The following is a 15,632-nucleotide window of genomic DNA, read 5'->3' as shown; positions in this document are numbered from 1 at the left end:
ACGCGCTCTACTGTTTACTCTCTGCTCTTTAGTCTCTATTTTCACTACTCACTACTGTTTGCTATCTACTTTCTATTCTCTCTACTAACTACTGTTTGCTCTCGACCCTCTTTTCTTTACATTCTTTTCATCTTACTCGTAAGAAAGAGCAGAGAGTAAACAGTAGAGAGCGTAAAGAGTGTAGAGTGAAGATAAAAGAGTACAAAGAGTAGAAAGCAAATAGCAGACAGTAGAGAGAAAAAAGGATAGAGAGTAAAGATTAGAGAGAGTGAGAGTAAAGAATTGAGAGTACAGAGTAAGATGAAAAGAATGTAAAGAAAAAAGGGTCGAGAGCAAACAGTAGTTAGTCTACTAACTACTGTAAAGATTAGAAAGAGTGAGAGCAAAGAATTGATAGTACAGAGTAAGATGAAAAGAATATAAAGAAAAAAGAGTCGAGAGCAAACAGTAGTTAGTAGAGAGAATAGAAAGTAGATAGCAAACAGTAGTGAGTAGAGAAAATAGAGACTAAAGAGCAGAGAGTAAACAGTAGAGCGCGTAAAGAGTGTAGAGTGAAGAGAAAAGAGTACAAAGAGTAGAAAGCAAATAGCAGACAGTAGAGAGAAAAAAAGATAGAGAGTAAAGATTAGAGAGAGTGAGAGTAAAGAATTGAGAGTACAGAGTAAGATGAAAAGAATGTAAAGAAAAGAGAGTCGAGAGCAAACAGTAGATAGTAGAGAGAATAGAAAGTAGAGAGCAAACAGTAGTGAGTAGAGAAAATAGAGACTAAAGAGCAGAGAGTAAACAGTAGAGAGCATAAAGAGTGTAGAGTGAAGAGAAAAGAGTACAAAGAGTAAAAGCAAATAGCAGACAGTAGAGAGAAAAAAGGATAGAGAGTAAAGATTAGAGAGAGTGAGAGCAAAGAATTGAGAGTACATAGTAAGATCAAAAGAATATAAAGAAAAAAGGGTCGAGAGCAAACAGTAGTTAGTAGAGAGAATAGAAAGTAGAGAGCAAACAGTAGTGAGTAGAGAAAATAGAGACTAAAGAGCAGAGAGTAAACAGTAGAGAGCATAAAGAGTGTAGAGTGAAGAGAAAAGAGTACAAAGAGTAGAAAGCAAATAGCAGATAGTAGAGAGAAAAGAGAATAAAGAATAAAGATTAGAGAGAGTGAGAGCAAAGAATTGAGAGTACAGAGTAAGATGAAAAGAATGTAAAGAAAAGAGGGTCGAGAGCAAACAGTAGTTAGTAGAGAGAATAGAAAGTAGAGAGCAAACAGTAGTGAGTAGAGAAAATAGAGACTAAAGAGCAGAGAGTAAACAGTAGAGAGCGTAAAGAGTGTAGAGTGAAGAGAAAAGAGTACAAAGAGTAGAAAGCAAATAGCAGACAGTAGAGAGAAAAAAGGATAGAGAGTAAAGATTAGAGAGAGTGAGAGTACAGAGTAAGATCAAAAGAATATAAAGAAAAAAGGGTCGAGAGCAAACAGTAGTTAGTAGAGAGAATAGAAAGTAGAGAGCAAACAGTAGTAGTAGAGAAAATAGAGACTATTCTATTCTCTCTACTAACTACTGTTTGCTCTCGACTCTTTTTTCTTTATATTCTTTTGATTTTACTCTGTACTATCAATTATTTGCTCTCACTCTCTCTAATCTTTACTCTCTATCCTTTTTTCTCTCTACTGTCTGCTATTTGCTTTCTACTCTTTGTACTCTTTTCTCTTCACTCTACACTCTTTACGCTCTCTACTGTTTACTCTCTGCTCTTTAGTCTCTATTTTCTCTATTCACTACTGTTTGCTCTCTACTTTCTATTCTCTCTACTAACTACTGTTTGCTCTCGACCCTCTTTTCTTTACATTCTTTTCATCTTACTCTGTACTCTCAATTCTTTGCTCTCACTCTCTCTAATCTTTACTCTTTATTCTCTTTTCTCTCTACTGTCTGCTATTTGCTTTCTACTCTTTGTACTCTTTTCTCTTCACTCTACACTCTTTACGCTCTCTACTGTTTACTCTCTGCTCTTTAGTCTCTATTTTCTCTACTCACTACTGTTTGCTATCTACTTTCTATTCTCTCTACTAACTACTGTTTGCTCTCGACCCTTTTTTCTTTATATTCTTTTTATCTTACTTTGTACTCTCAATTCTTTGCTCTCATTCTCTCTAATCTTTACTCTCTATCCTTTTTTCTCTCTACTGTCTGCTATTTGCTTTCTACTCTTTGTACTCTTTTCTCTTCACTCTACACTCTTTATGCTCTCTACTGTTTACTCTCTGCTCTTTAGTCTCTATTTTCTCTACTCACTACTGTTTGCTCTCTACTAACTACTGTTTGCTCTCGACCCTTTTTTCTTTACATTCTTTTCATCTTACTCTGTACTCTCAATTCTTTACTCTCACTCTCTCTAATCTTTACTCTCTATTCTTTTTTCTCTCTACTGTCTGCTATTTGCTTTCTACTCTTTGTACTCTTTTCTCTTCACTCTACACTCTTTATGCTCTCTACTGTTTACTCTCTGCTCTTTAGTCTCTATTTTCTCTACTCACTACTGTTTGCTCTCTACTTTCTATTCTCTCTACTCACTACTGTTTGCTCTCGACCCTCTTTTCTTTACATTCTTTCCATCTTACTCTGTACTCTCAATTCTTTGCTCTCACTCTCTCTAATCTTTACTCTTTATTCTCTTTTCTCTCTACTGTCTGCTATTTGCTTTCTACTCTTTGTACTCTTTTCTCTTCACTCTACACTCTTTACGCTCTCTACTGTTTACTCTCTGCTCTTTAGTCTCTATTTTCTCTACTCACTACTGTTTGCTCTCTACTTTCTATTCTCTCTACTAACTACTGTTTGCTCTCGACCCTTTTTTCTTTGCATTCTTTTCATCTTACTCTGTACTCTCAATTCTTTACTCTCACTCTCTCTAATCTTTACTCTCTATTCTTTTTTCTCTCTACTGTCTGCTATTTGCTTTCTACTCTTTGTACTCTTTTCTCTTCACTCTACACTCTTTATGCTCTCTACTGTTTACTCTCTGCTCTTTAGTCTCTATTTTCTCTACTCACTACTGTTTGCTCTCTACTTTCTATTCTCTCTACTAACTACTGTTTGCTCTCGACTCTCTTTTCTTTACATTCTTTTCATCTTACTCTGTACTCTCAATTCTTTACTCTCACTCTCTCTAATCTTTACTCTCTATCTTTTTTTCTCTCTACTGTCTGCTATTTGCTTTCTACTCTTTGTACTCTTTTCTCTTCACTCTACACTCTTTACGCGCTCTACTGTTTACTCTCTGCTCTTTAGTCTCTATTTTCTCTACTCACTACTGTTTGCTTTCTACTTTCTATTCTCTCTACTTAATACTGTTTGCTCTCGACTCTTTTTTCTTTATATTCTTTTGATCTTACTCTGTACTATCAATTCTTTGCTCTCACTCTCTCTAATCTTTACTCTCTATCCTTTTTTCTCTCTACTGTCTGCTATTTGCTTTCTACTCTTTGTACTCTTTTCTCTTCACTCTACACTCTTTACGCTCTCTACTGTTTACTCTCTGCTCTTTAGTCTCTATTTTCTCTACTCACTACTGTTTGCTCTCTACTTTCTATTCTCTCTACTAACTACTGTTTGCTCTCGACCCTCTTTTCTTTACATTCTTTTCATCTTACTCTGTACTCTCAATTCTTTGCTCTCACTCTCTCTAATCTTTACTCTTTATTCTCTTTTCTCTCTACTGTCTGCTATTTGCTTTCTACTCTTTGTACTCTTTTCTCTTCACTCTACACTCTTTATGCTCTCTACTGTTTACTCTCTGCTCTTTAGTCTCTATTTTCTCTACTCACTACTGTTTGCTCTCTACTTTCTATTCTCTCTACTAACTACTGTTTGCTCTCGACCCTCTTTTCTTTATATTCTTTTGATCTTACTCTGTACTCTCACTCTCTCTAATCTTTACTCTCTATCCTTTTCTTCTCTACTGTCTGCTATTTGCTTTCTACTCTTTGTACTCTTTTCTATTCATTCTACACTCTTTACGCTCTCTACTGTTTACTCTCTGCTCTTTAGTCTCTATTTTCTCTACTCACTACTGTTTGCTCTCTACTTTCTATTCTCTCTACTAACTACTGTTTGCTCTCGACCCTCTTTTCTTTACATTATTTTCATCTTACTCTGTACTCTCAATTCTTTACTCTCACTCTCTCTAATCTTTACTCTCTATCCTTTTTTCTCTCTACTGTCTGCTATTTGCTTTCTACTCTTTGTACTCTTTTCTCTTCACTCTACACTCTTTACGCGCTCTACTGTTTACTCTCTGCTCTTTAGTCTCTATTTTCTCTACTCACTACTGTCTGCTCTCTACTTTCTATTCTCTCTACTAACTACTGTTTGCTCTCGACCCTTTTTTCTTTATATTCTTTTGATCTTACTCTGTACTCTCAATTCGTTACTCTCACTCTCTCTAATCTTTACTCTCTATACTTTTTTCTCTCTACTGTCTGCTATTTGCTTTCTACTCTTTGTACTCTTTTCTCTTCACTCTACACTCTTTACGCTCTCTACTGTTTACTCTCTGCTCTTTAGTCTCTATTTTCTCTACTCACTACTGTTTGCTATCTACTTTCTATTCTCTCTACTATCTACTGTTTGCTCTCGACCCTCTTTTCTTTACATTCTTTTCATCTTACTCTGTACTCTCAATTCTTTACTCTCACTCTCTCTTATCTTTACTCTCTATACTTTTTTCTCTCTACTGTCTGCTATTTGCTTTCTACTCTTTGTACTCTTTTCTCTTCACTCTACACTCTTTACGCTCTCTACTGTTTACTCTCTGCTCTTTAGTCTCTATTTTCTCTACTCACTACTGTTTGCTCTCTACTTTCTATTCTCTCTACTAACTACTGTTTGCTCTCGACCCTTTTTTCTTTATATTCATTTGATCTTACTCTGTACTCTCAATTCTTTGCTCTCACTCTCTCTAATCTTTACTCTCTATCCTTTTTTCTCTCTAATGTCTGCTATTTGCTTTCTACTCTTTGTACTCTTTTCTCTTCACTCTACACTCTTTACGCCCTCTACTGTTTACTCTCTGCTCTTTACTGTCTACTTTCTCTACTCACTCTATTTTCTATACCTTATTCTCTACACATTACTCTCAACACACTCCTCATTAATTTATACAAATCAGCGACGAGAGAACAACGCAACCGAAGACAATGAAGAACAATTAAACCGAAATTATGAGCGACAGGTGCAATTTTTTGTAATAAGACAGCATAGAATATTTTGAAATACTTTAGTTGGAATCAGTCAGATTTGGTTTCTTCAGCAGCTATTGAAACAGCATAGAATACATTTTAAAATACTTTATTTAAATTCGGCCAAATTTCTTTTAATCAACAATTCAAACTGGAAAATTCCTAATGGGGGTGAATGTTCATCTTTGCTCAAGTCCAAGTCCATCCCTCGGTGTGGTCTTCCATCTGTGTATAAGGAATAATCCTTTTATAAATTTGCAAATCATATATATGAAATAAATACTTAAATCACATACCAATTTTTTTTCGCTTGATCCTACGCTTCTCAGGATTCGCCAGGACATTCGCCTAGAGTCTATAAGTGACAAAGAAGAATAATGTTACTTCAAATTTGTTTGCAAATCGTTTCAGTCGTAAATAAATACTTACATTATATATCCTCTGTGGTTACTTGACTTGAAGCCTTGAACTTTTTTGACCAGCAGCTCAGAACATTTCATGCAAGAAAAAAAACATTAATAAAATCATTATCGAAAAATCGGAATAAAAAACATATGATCAATATCTCAAATGTATAATAACAATATATAATATGAATAATATTAACCTATAAATATAATATTAAAATCCGCAACGGAAAATAAACAACGAAAAACCCAACCAAAAATCCATAATCTATTTCTAATTACTAAAAAGTCAAAAAATACGAACATGAAAACAAGACAATCAACAACAAAGCAAAACAAGGCAACCAAAAATCAACTAAACTCATATTAAAGTCAAAGTAGATCCTGCAATACGAAATGGTAATAAAAACGAAACGCAACAACAACATAGAACGCAATAACAATAGAACAACTCGCAACAAGAAAATCCAATATAACAAACACGCACAATAAAACAACTCAACACAACACAATAACACACGATCACCACTTCATAATTTAGTTTATATGATTAATTTAGAATTAATGAAATACTGATTCCGCCACCTCGCCTACCACAAACAGGAGGAACCTGAAGCAACAACGATTAATGAGGCTCACTCCTCTCATTGCCTTTAGCCGCCGATTCTCCTGTTGAAGCTTATCGTTCATTGCCTTCAATTTCCAGAGCTCTCTTTCGGTCTTTATCCTCCTAAAAATGGCATCTTCAATTTCGGACATGTTGTTTGGTTCCCAATCACACACTTCTTCGTCGTCATCGACAAGATTTGTGTCACTGGGAACAGGCATTGGCGGTGTTTCGTCCTCTATCCATCCTTCGTTCATATCACTGTAGTTCCAAAACCATACCTGGGCGTCGTTGGGAATTAACTGTGGTGGAGATTCATCCTCAATCCTTTCTTCGTTCGAGTCGCTGTAGTTCGAGAACCATTCCCGATGTCTGTTCTCCGATTGAAGACCTTTTTTTGCTCCATCTCCTGTCTCCTGACGGGCATAAGAGCTTTTAGCTATCCTCGGTCCTGTGGGAATCCTCGATGCAACTAGTCCTCGCTTCATTTTGGATGCTTCCGGTGATTATAACTGCTTCTCTCATGTAGTTATAATCATCAGTGAGAAAAGGCAACGTATAAACAAAATGTTTGCTTTGATTGAAAATAAAAACTCAAAATATGATTTCCAGCCTACTTTCGCACATTTTTTTCATTCTGACATCATTTCTTGTGTTGTTGTTGTTTTTCTGTTTCATGAAACATTATTTTTCACACAGCTTGAAAATACCTTTCTCCCAGAAATTATGTGGTTCTTCAGCGAAAAACACCGATCAAAGTGCTTCATGTAGGATTACGTTGAACATGAAGGTATAGAATGATTTACCTACACTAGCAGTCAGCATTAATAAAATTGCTTCAATTCTTGACCGGTCAATTGAAAAAGTTATGTCACTTAATTTTGAATGTGATTTGAAATAAGCTCGTGATTCTTGGATGTGGATAGTGAATTATGTACCAACATTACTATGCTGACAGTATTAACCATGACGAATTCAAATTGTTCTCTTTCACCAGCTGCACTCAATCTGGTGAGACACAGTGAAACACAGAGGCTTACCTGACAGCTGAAGTAGCCTTCTAATCATGGACAGTGATGGCCTATCGAATAAACAGACGGAAAAAGTATTAAAATTCCAGCACATAACCGGTCTGGAGGATATTAATGTATGCCGGGGCATTCTGATTCGTCATCAGTGGGATCTGGAGGTAGCTTTCCAGGAGCATTTGAATATACGGGAGGGCGTCCATCTGCGTACGCTTCTGAATCCCGTGCGCCACAGGTCGTGAACGATCTCTTCCTGCAGCATGGTTTCGCAGCCCAGCGCGGACCGGGAGCTCCCGTACCGTCCGGTGTGGGTGGAATGATTGGTTTTGTGGGCAACTACGTGTTCAATTTCTGTTACAGCACACTATCCTCGATCGTGACCGCATTTTTGAACATTTTCAAGGACAAAGAAAGAAGTGAGTACACATGAGCGGCGTTTAACGGATCATTTCTGAATAATGACTTCAATCATTACAGTTGTAACCGACCCTTTGGGCGATGTGATGATGATGATGTTGGATTAAAGAGGCTTTAAACTTTTCAGTTCATTTCAGTTCTAGAGATGCGATGTGCTGCAATTCATTCAGACTTACAACGAAAAATCAAGCGTTTTGCCGAGACACGCTTTCTAACGCTCAGGTCATCGAATACGTCAATAGGCGGATGCTGTACTGGGCCTGTGACATATCTTCTCTAGAAGGATACCGCGCCTATCCACTGCTTGTGATTATCGCTTTGAGGGCAAACAAAATGGTCATTATGGGTCGCATGGAGGGTCATTGAAATGGCGAAGAACTGATACGACGCATGGAAACCGTTGTCAATGACAATGAAGTTTGGCACAACCAAGCCCGCCAGGATCGATTGGAAAGAGATCTCACACAAACACTGCGCCAACAGCAGGATTATGCATACCAAATGTCGCTACGCGCGGTCCAGGAGAAACAACGTCGGAAACAGAAGGAACTCGAAAAAGCTTTGGCGGCTCAACAGGCAATCGAGGCCGATAAGCTAGCTGAGATGCAGAGGTTGCAAAACATCGAGATGCTCGAAACGGAATAAGCTTCTCAAGTGCCTTCCGAGCCAGAGCCGGGAGCACCCGGCACGATCAGCATAGTCTTCAAACTACCGAGTGGTTTGCGGTTAGAACGGAGATTCCTTGCGTCCCACACCCACAGGTAAGATATTTGTTTGCTATAGGAAACTGAAAACATGACTATATCATTCGTTTGCTTTTAGGATGTACATAATTTTATTTTCTGCCATCCGGAGGCAATTTTTGTTTGCCGGGAGTGATGCTTTTTTCCCTTTTACAGAGAAACCCTTAGCAATGGAAAACCCTTAGCAAGGTTCCAAAATTTACAAAGTTGTCAATAATAAAGTATATAGAGGCGAATGAACTTCAAAGTTTAAAGCCTCTTAAAAACAAAGAAAGAAAGAATAAAACAACGTATTTGATGCCCTGATGTTGTGATTATGTTGGTTTTGTGTTTTGGTTCTCTTCTAAATTGATGATTGGACATTATCCGTGTAATTTAATAAGTATATGCACACGGGCTATCAGCAGCCCTCAGGTCTGGAAGATAGGATTCTTTTCAGCCTCATGTTTCGCCTGAGAAAACACAATAGTGAGAAAAAATATTCATTATGTTATGTTTTATCAAACAGTTCATATTCCTAAATTATTTAAAGATGAAATAAAATATTCTTCATGAAATCGGACACTTGTTACTGTAATAAGATGGATAACATCTCCAACGGTGAGGCTATTAGATATTGGCTCATTTGAAGAATATCTGCAGGTATTTGTCACTAGGTGGTGTTGACAATCATATAGGGCTCTTGCTACACATACATGCGGAGCATCTGTTGGGCATACATCGCTTGTTTACATTCGTATAGCGAATTCGTTTTTAAAATCGGTTAGTTCCAAACTGACTAATAAAAAACGTTTTCGGCTTCACGAATGAGCCGGTTTGTTGGTGCGTTATATAGTCTGATTTGTTTATAATTGCGATAACAAATCAATTGAAATCCTCTATTTTGTCAGTAACAGAAATGTTCCATTCACTACTCGAAGCAATTGATCTACATTTCATTCCATCGTATCACCCCGCAACGCGCGAGAGCGAGATGAATGGAGTTACAACATTACAAACGAACAGCATCCGAGCGAGCCGAGCGGAGCCTACAGGACAATCACCCCACCAACTTCCGACAAACATAAAAACAGCGCACAACGTGGTTCATCATCCCAGTTTTTTACTAACTACCAACGACAAAGTGGTTTACCAAGTGATGCGTAATTAGTGAAATATAAGAGAAAATTTGGACTCCAAAAACTTGTGTTTTTCAATTTCCACAGTGTGCTTAGCCAAAACCATCCAACCGCAGTTAGCCCGGTTTATGTGCGATTCACATAGCACGTTACGGAGAAGAACGTCTACGTTCCGTCAACGTCTCCACCAATTCACACATGCAGTCAATGCTTCCACCAGCACCGTCACGTCAAATGCCAAACGACCCACAATCCGTTTTGCCGGTTTTGCCCTGAGAGAGAGGAGCCAGCTGAATGACAGATAGTTTGTTTTCTTCTTATTCTTTTTGCGCTTACTCATCAAGAAAATTCAAATCGGACAATTTCAATCAAGCAAGTTGTTGTCATTCATCTATGAGAAAAGTGTTCAAACTTGACGTGAATCTTTGTTTGTGAGTATTTTTGTGCGTTTTTATCCTCGATTTGGTTTTTGACGTAGGACTACGTCTAACAGGAATATATGGGGGGAAAACGAAAATTTGAACACTGATCATGTGGGATACAATGAAAGATGTACTAGGTCAGCCCACATCATGGCTTCCAGCAGCATCGGCCCACTCAAACAAGTTTCTTTTACTTCTGACTATTTCGATATAGTTGTCCTGAAGAATTATTTCGATGATTTCTAAAACAATATCCGAAATAATAAGCAAACAAATTTTTATGATTCCTTTGCCGGATGAGATCTTGCGTGAATTTATGGGTGTTTTCGGCTCATTTGTGACTTTTTCCGATCGTTCATTTAGTTTTCGCGAATTCATTCATGGTTCCCGGATTAAAAGTCAAGCTGGGCGTGAAGAAGGCATTTTCCAGCGGCGAGAGCCGTTTTCTTCGATTGAAAACAAAAGGTGTTTCGAATGTTTCGTTTTGCGGCGGTTGCTATCACTACGCTGTCAAAACATTACCGGTTCGGTTCGGATTACTGTAGCTGTTCAGCGAAAGGTGGTGCAGACACAAATTTGTGGATTATTAATTTGGAAACGATGTTTTTCACAGCATTTGAGATGAAGTTTTGCTCTTGGCACCAAACAATCAACATGCTAATGTTGAAGGTGAAGGTTTACTCGGATGTTTTATTGCTTCACTGCTTTGATAATGGTTTGCGCATTTAGTTTGTCTACATTACATCTGCACTGTATACAAATATGAAACAATGAATTACGTATTTTGAGCTTGTTTTTCTGAAGTGAAATAACTTGACCTAAATTCGAAACAATGAAAATAAACCAATATTTCTATTTTTGACAACCTTTGGCGTAGTCCTACGTCCCTCCGGTTATGACCCCGATATTACCCTTTACCCGACGCAATGTGCAGCGTATGTGGAATATATTATTTTATTATTATTAGTTTCTACCAGGTGCATTTTGAGGAAAGTTTTTTTTGTGTCCGATGAAAATAATAATAGGTTGACTAAAAAGGATGCAGTACCAACTGTTTGCATAGGCAGTGATCACGATTCGGAAGAAAATGAGAGTTATACTGCCAGTCTCTCGACGTCTTTTTCCTTTCTTGCTCATCGCTGGTGACAAATTCATATTCAAATTTCAAATTTGGCATGCAGGTCGCTTATCAAGGCAGTAGAAGCACTGAATGTCCAATCAAATTGACCGATAGTGTTCCGTTTTCAACGGAAGTAAGATTCATGTATTATTAATCCGCCTATTGAGAGCCACAAATTAAATAAGTAGCCACAAACCCATTTTCTACAAAACCAGTGCACAGTCTGCGCACGATATTCAGTTTCACATTCTATTCGACCATGATACAAACGACAAAATTCCAAAATAATCCTACCGAAGCAGAAACGAACCACATAGAGAAAAAGCACTAAAACAATAACAACAGCAACATCAACGCACGTCACGTCATCCCCACTGCGCATCAGCCCATCAGGGGGCAATGAAGTACAGCAGCGTAACGAAGTGAAATCATTCCTTTCCAAACAGTCAGAGCGAACACGTCCTAACGTGAAAATGCAAGCGAAGAATACCAGAGAAATATAGAGAACTTTTAACCTAAAAATTGATAGTTTATTTCTAGTAAGTGTGTGACCATTGTTGTCTGCGGGTTTTCCTCAAACCGCCCGAACAGATAGTGAAGGTGAACCAATCAGTCTCGTCCACAAAACTAAAAGGTGTGATATAATTAGCTTCACCATATCAATCTTGATCAGCGATAACATGATCCATTCGCTATACAATCATAATTGAGTGGATTTCCAAGCTGGCACCTGCTTATACAGATTTTTGTGATTTCAATAGCTTGCTTTCAAAGCAATTTTTGAGCTATTGAAACTAGTTTTTGGATCAATAACTAACAAACATTAGACATTCTATCTTTCGAATGAAGCGGTTAACATACCATTTCTATCAACTAACAATGCTCGAAATCCTGTTTCTCTAATGTAACGCTCTCGTTCTTAAAGCTTTGAACTTACACCCCAGTATAGAAATGAAAGATGTAGTCCGACGTCAAAATCATTTTCACATAAAATTTCTTGCAATAAAATGTTATGTTAAAATTTTCTACATATTTCAATACTTCCCCTTGGTTCACCGTGACTGGTTCGCGCTGACATAAGGGCCATCACAACACACGCGAGCTGGCTCCTCTCTCTCAGGTTTTGCCTGCCAAGATCGGGTCGATGAAATGTCAACAATCGACCTCAAATGCTGCCACCTTGCAATCGAGTTATCGACCTTTCATATGCATTCATCGAACAACTTGACGCCACTTTTTCGCCAACATGTGCAAGGCGTCGACCTGCTTGCAGCGCTGCTTTCAGCACTGCTTGCTGCTTGTTTGTATTGGTTTGTTATTGAAAATGAAAAGGAAATACATTGATCGATTTTAAACATATTTATTATTATTCAAATCCGACTGAGTACATTGATGAATACCTCCTTGCCCTTGATGACACAGATATGAAGCTGAGGAGGATTCTTCAATGTGCGTGAAGCACGGGATCTCCGATGGGGAAAATTGCTCGAAATATCGATGGCCAGGTCCTGCTGCGGTTGCTGTTGATGCTGTTCCCCGGAATAGCACCCTGGACTTAAAGGATACTGCTGCGGGAAAGATGATGCTGTTGGCTGGTGTGACAGAAGTGGAAATAAGCAATGTGGTGATAAGGGAAATCATCTTTCTCATTCGCCGATTGATTGAGTCGGATGTATTCATAGCTGAAACAAAATAAAATGATTAGTAAGTGAAAAGCAGAAATGAATTCCCTACTCACCAGTTGTATGATCCGGATAAAAATGCGAACATTAAAATATCATGCGAATACGTTCGCTTACCTCGCCTATTTTCATTCTACTATACAACGGAATCAGTGCATTCGGGTTCCTCCGGGGTGGTAATTCAGCTGAGCAAGTTGATAAATACCTCCTTGTCGTTGAGTTTTCGTGTCTGAAGAGGATTTTAGAATGTGCGCGAAGCACGGAACCTCTAATGGGGAAAGTTCTCCGCAATACCATACCATGGGCAAATTCTGCTGCTGCTGTTAATGCTGTCCCCCGGCATTGCCAACAGGGGTTGGAGGTTACTGCTGCAGGAAAACGGATGTTGTTGGCTGCTGTGATAGAAGTGGAAATCCGCACTGTGGTGATGGGAGAAATCATCTTTCTCACTTACCGATTGATGGAAGCAAACGAGTCGAATGTATTCATAGCTGATAAGACAAGATAAAATAATTAATAATTAAAAAGCCGAAATATATTTCATACTCACCAGTTGTATGATCCATTTGTTTTTGTTTGAGATGACATTTTAGCGGAGTGGAAAAAAGAACCACCAGTGATGCCATTTGGTTTGTTTAATTAATCAGTATTTTCGACTAACGAACTATCCGCGTTGACGATATTGGGGAATAGGCATGACAGTATGGATTTGCAGAAGGAATGAATACACTTTTAAAATGAAAATTATGAATGAACATGATTTTTCCTTAATCAAATTAGTACTCTATGTAAGTGAAAATCACTATTGCCTGCAAGTGGTGAAAAAACGTCATAAAAAAATATGTTTTGAGATAATTTTATATTATAATGATAAGTTTTTTTGAGAATATCTGAACGTCTATAGAAAATAATTCAAACCCACAATCCAATCGACGAAAAAAACATCGACCTAACAACGACCGTAACGCTGTTACCTATTCACGATGACGACGATTAGGTATCGACATCTGGATACGGCATTAGTTTGTATGAGGCAAACTATTCTCTATCATATTAGTCGGCCCGAATCAGTTTATATTTGCTAAAATTTGTATGAAATTTTTTTCTTGGCATAATTTTTCTACTTAAAGTACGTTGTCATGACCCTAATTTGAATTATTTTCTATAGACGTTCAGATATTCTCAAAAAAACTTATCATTATAATATAAAATTATCTCAAAACATATTTTTTTATGACGTTTTTTCACCACTTGCAGGCAATAGTGATTTTCACTTACATAGAGTACTAATTTGATTAAGGAAAAATCATGTTCATTCATAATTTTCATTTTAAAAGTGTATTCATTCCTTCTGCAAATCCATACTGTCATGCCTATTCCCCAATATCGTCAACGCGGATAGTTCGTTAGTCGAAAATACTGATTAATTAAACAAACCAAATGGCATCACTGGTGGTTCTTTTTTCCACTCCGCTAAAATGTCATCTCAAACAAAAACAAATGGATCATACAACTGGTGAGTATGAAATATATTTCGGCTTTTTAATTATTAATTATTTTATCTTGTCTTATCAGCTATGAATACATTCGACTCGTTTGCTTCCATCAATCGGTAAGTGAGAAAGATGATTTCTCCCATCACCACAGTGCGGATTTCCACTTCTATCACAGCAGCCAACAACATCCGTTTTCCTGCAGCAGTAACCTCCAACCCCTGTTGGCAATGCCGGGGGACAGCATTAACAGCAGCAGCAGCAGAATTTGCCCATGGTATGGTATTGCGGAGAACTTTCCCCATTAGAGGTTCCGTGCTTCGCGCACATTCTAAAATCCTCTTCAGACACGAAAACTCAACGACAAGGAGGTATTTATCAACTTGCTCAGCTGAATTACCACCCCGGAGGAACCCGAATGCACTGATTCCGTTGTATAGTAGAATGAAAATAGGCGAGGTAAGCGAACGTATTCGCATGATATTTTAATGTTCGCATTTTTATCCGGATCATACAACTGGTGAGTAGGGAATTCATTTCTGCTTTTCACTTACTAATCATTTTATTTTGTTTCAGCTATGAATACATCCGACTCAATCAATCGGCGAATGAGAAAGATGATTTCCCTTATCACCACATTGCTTATTTCCACTTCTGTCACACCAGCCAACAGCATCAGCTTTCCCGCAGCAGTATCCTTTAAGTCCAGGGTGCTATTCCGGGGAACAGCATCAACAGCAACCGCAGCAGGACCTGGCCATCGATAGTATTTCGAGCAATTTTCCCCATCGGAGATCCCGTGCTTCACGCACATTGAAGAATCCTCCTCAGCCACATATCTGTGTCATCAAGGGCAAGGAGGTATTCATCAATGTACTCAGTCGGATTTGAATAATAATAAATATGTTTAAAATCGATCAATGTATTTCCTTTTCATTTTCAATAACAAACCAATACAAACAAGCAGCAAGCAGTGCTGAAAGCAGCGCTGCAAGCAGGTCGACGCCTTGCACATGTTGGCGAAAAAGTGGCGTCAAGTTGTTCGATGAATGCATATGAAAGGTCGATAACTCGATTGCAAGGTGGCAGCATTTGAGGTCGATTGTTGACATTTCATCGACCCGATCTTGGCAGGCAAAACGGATTGTGGGGAATGATTTATTTAATTTTATCAAGCCCCGGGCAAGGGGATATGATCCGCGAGTCAAGATGTGCTACAAATTTAGCTGTCATTGCCAAACCTATCAAATTACTCGGCGAACTCAAGGCAAATCTATGGAACAAGGTGCGCCCATTCGCTAACTAAAAAAAGAATTGTTTTTTGAAAAAAAAATTTATGTGAAATGTAATGATCATGATGATCACAAG

The 15,632-nt window shown here is 38.0% G+C and overlaps 2 long non-coding RNA genes and 1 pseudogene across 2 annotated transcripts; 2 read left to right on the top strand and 1 right to left on the bottom strand.

Annotated features, from left to right (window-relative positions):
• The first annotated feature begins 7,307 nt into the window (after positions 1 to 7,307).
• On the top strand, positions 7,308 to 8,451 carry LOC129773586 (FAS-associated factor 2-like; annotated as a pseudogene).
• A 3,982-nt stretch (positions 8,452 to 12,433) lies between these two features.
• LOC129779257 (uncharacterized) lies at positions 12,434 to 13,359 on the bottom strand. Its single transcript, XR_008743610.1, has 3 exons — positions 13,322 to 13,359; positions 12,828 to 13,262; positions 12,434 to 12,771 (listed from the first exon to the last, which is right to left on the bottom strand). It is a non-coding gene; the product is annotated as an uncharacterized LOC129779257 (long non-coding RNA).
• An 890-nt stretch (positions 13,360 to 14,249) lies between these two features.
• Positions 14,250 to 15,192, top strand: LOC129779009 (uncharacterized). The gene is made up of 3 exons (XR_008743546.1): positions 14,250 to 14,287; positions 14,347 to 14,784; positions 14,841 to 15,192. It is a non-coding gene; the product is annotated as an uncharacterized LOC129779009 (long non-coding RNA).
• Positions 15,193 to 15,632: the final 440 nt, after the last annotated feature.

This window comes from Toxorhynchites rutilus, chromosome 3 (genome assembly GCF_029784135.1).
Source record: "Toxorhynchites rutilus septentrionalis strain SRP chromosome 3, ASM2978413v1, whole genome shotgun sequence".
Lineage (NCBI taxonomy): Eukaryota > Metazoa > Arthropoda > Insecta > Diptera > Culicidae > Toxorhynchites > Toxorhynchites rutilus.
Note: the sequence above shows the minus strand (reverse complement) of the source record. Positions and strands in the feature narration are given on the sequence as shown.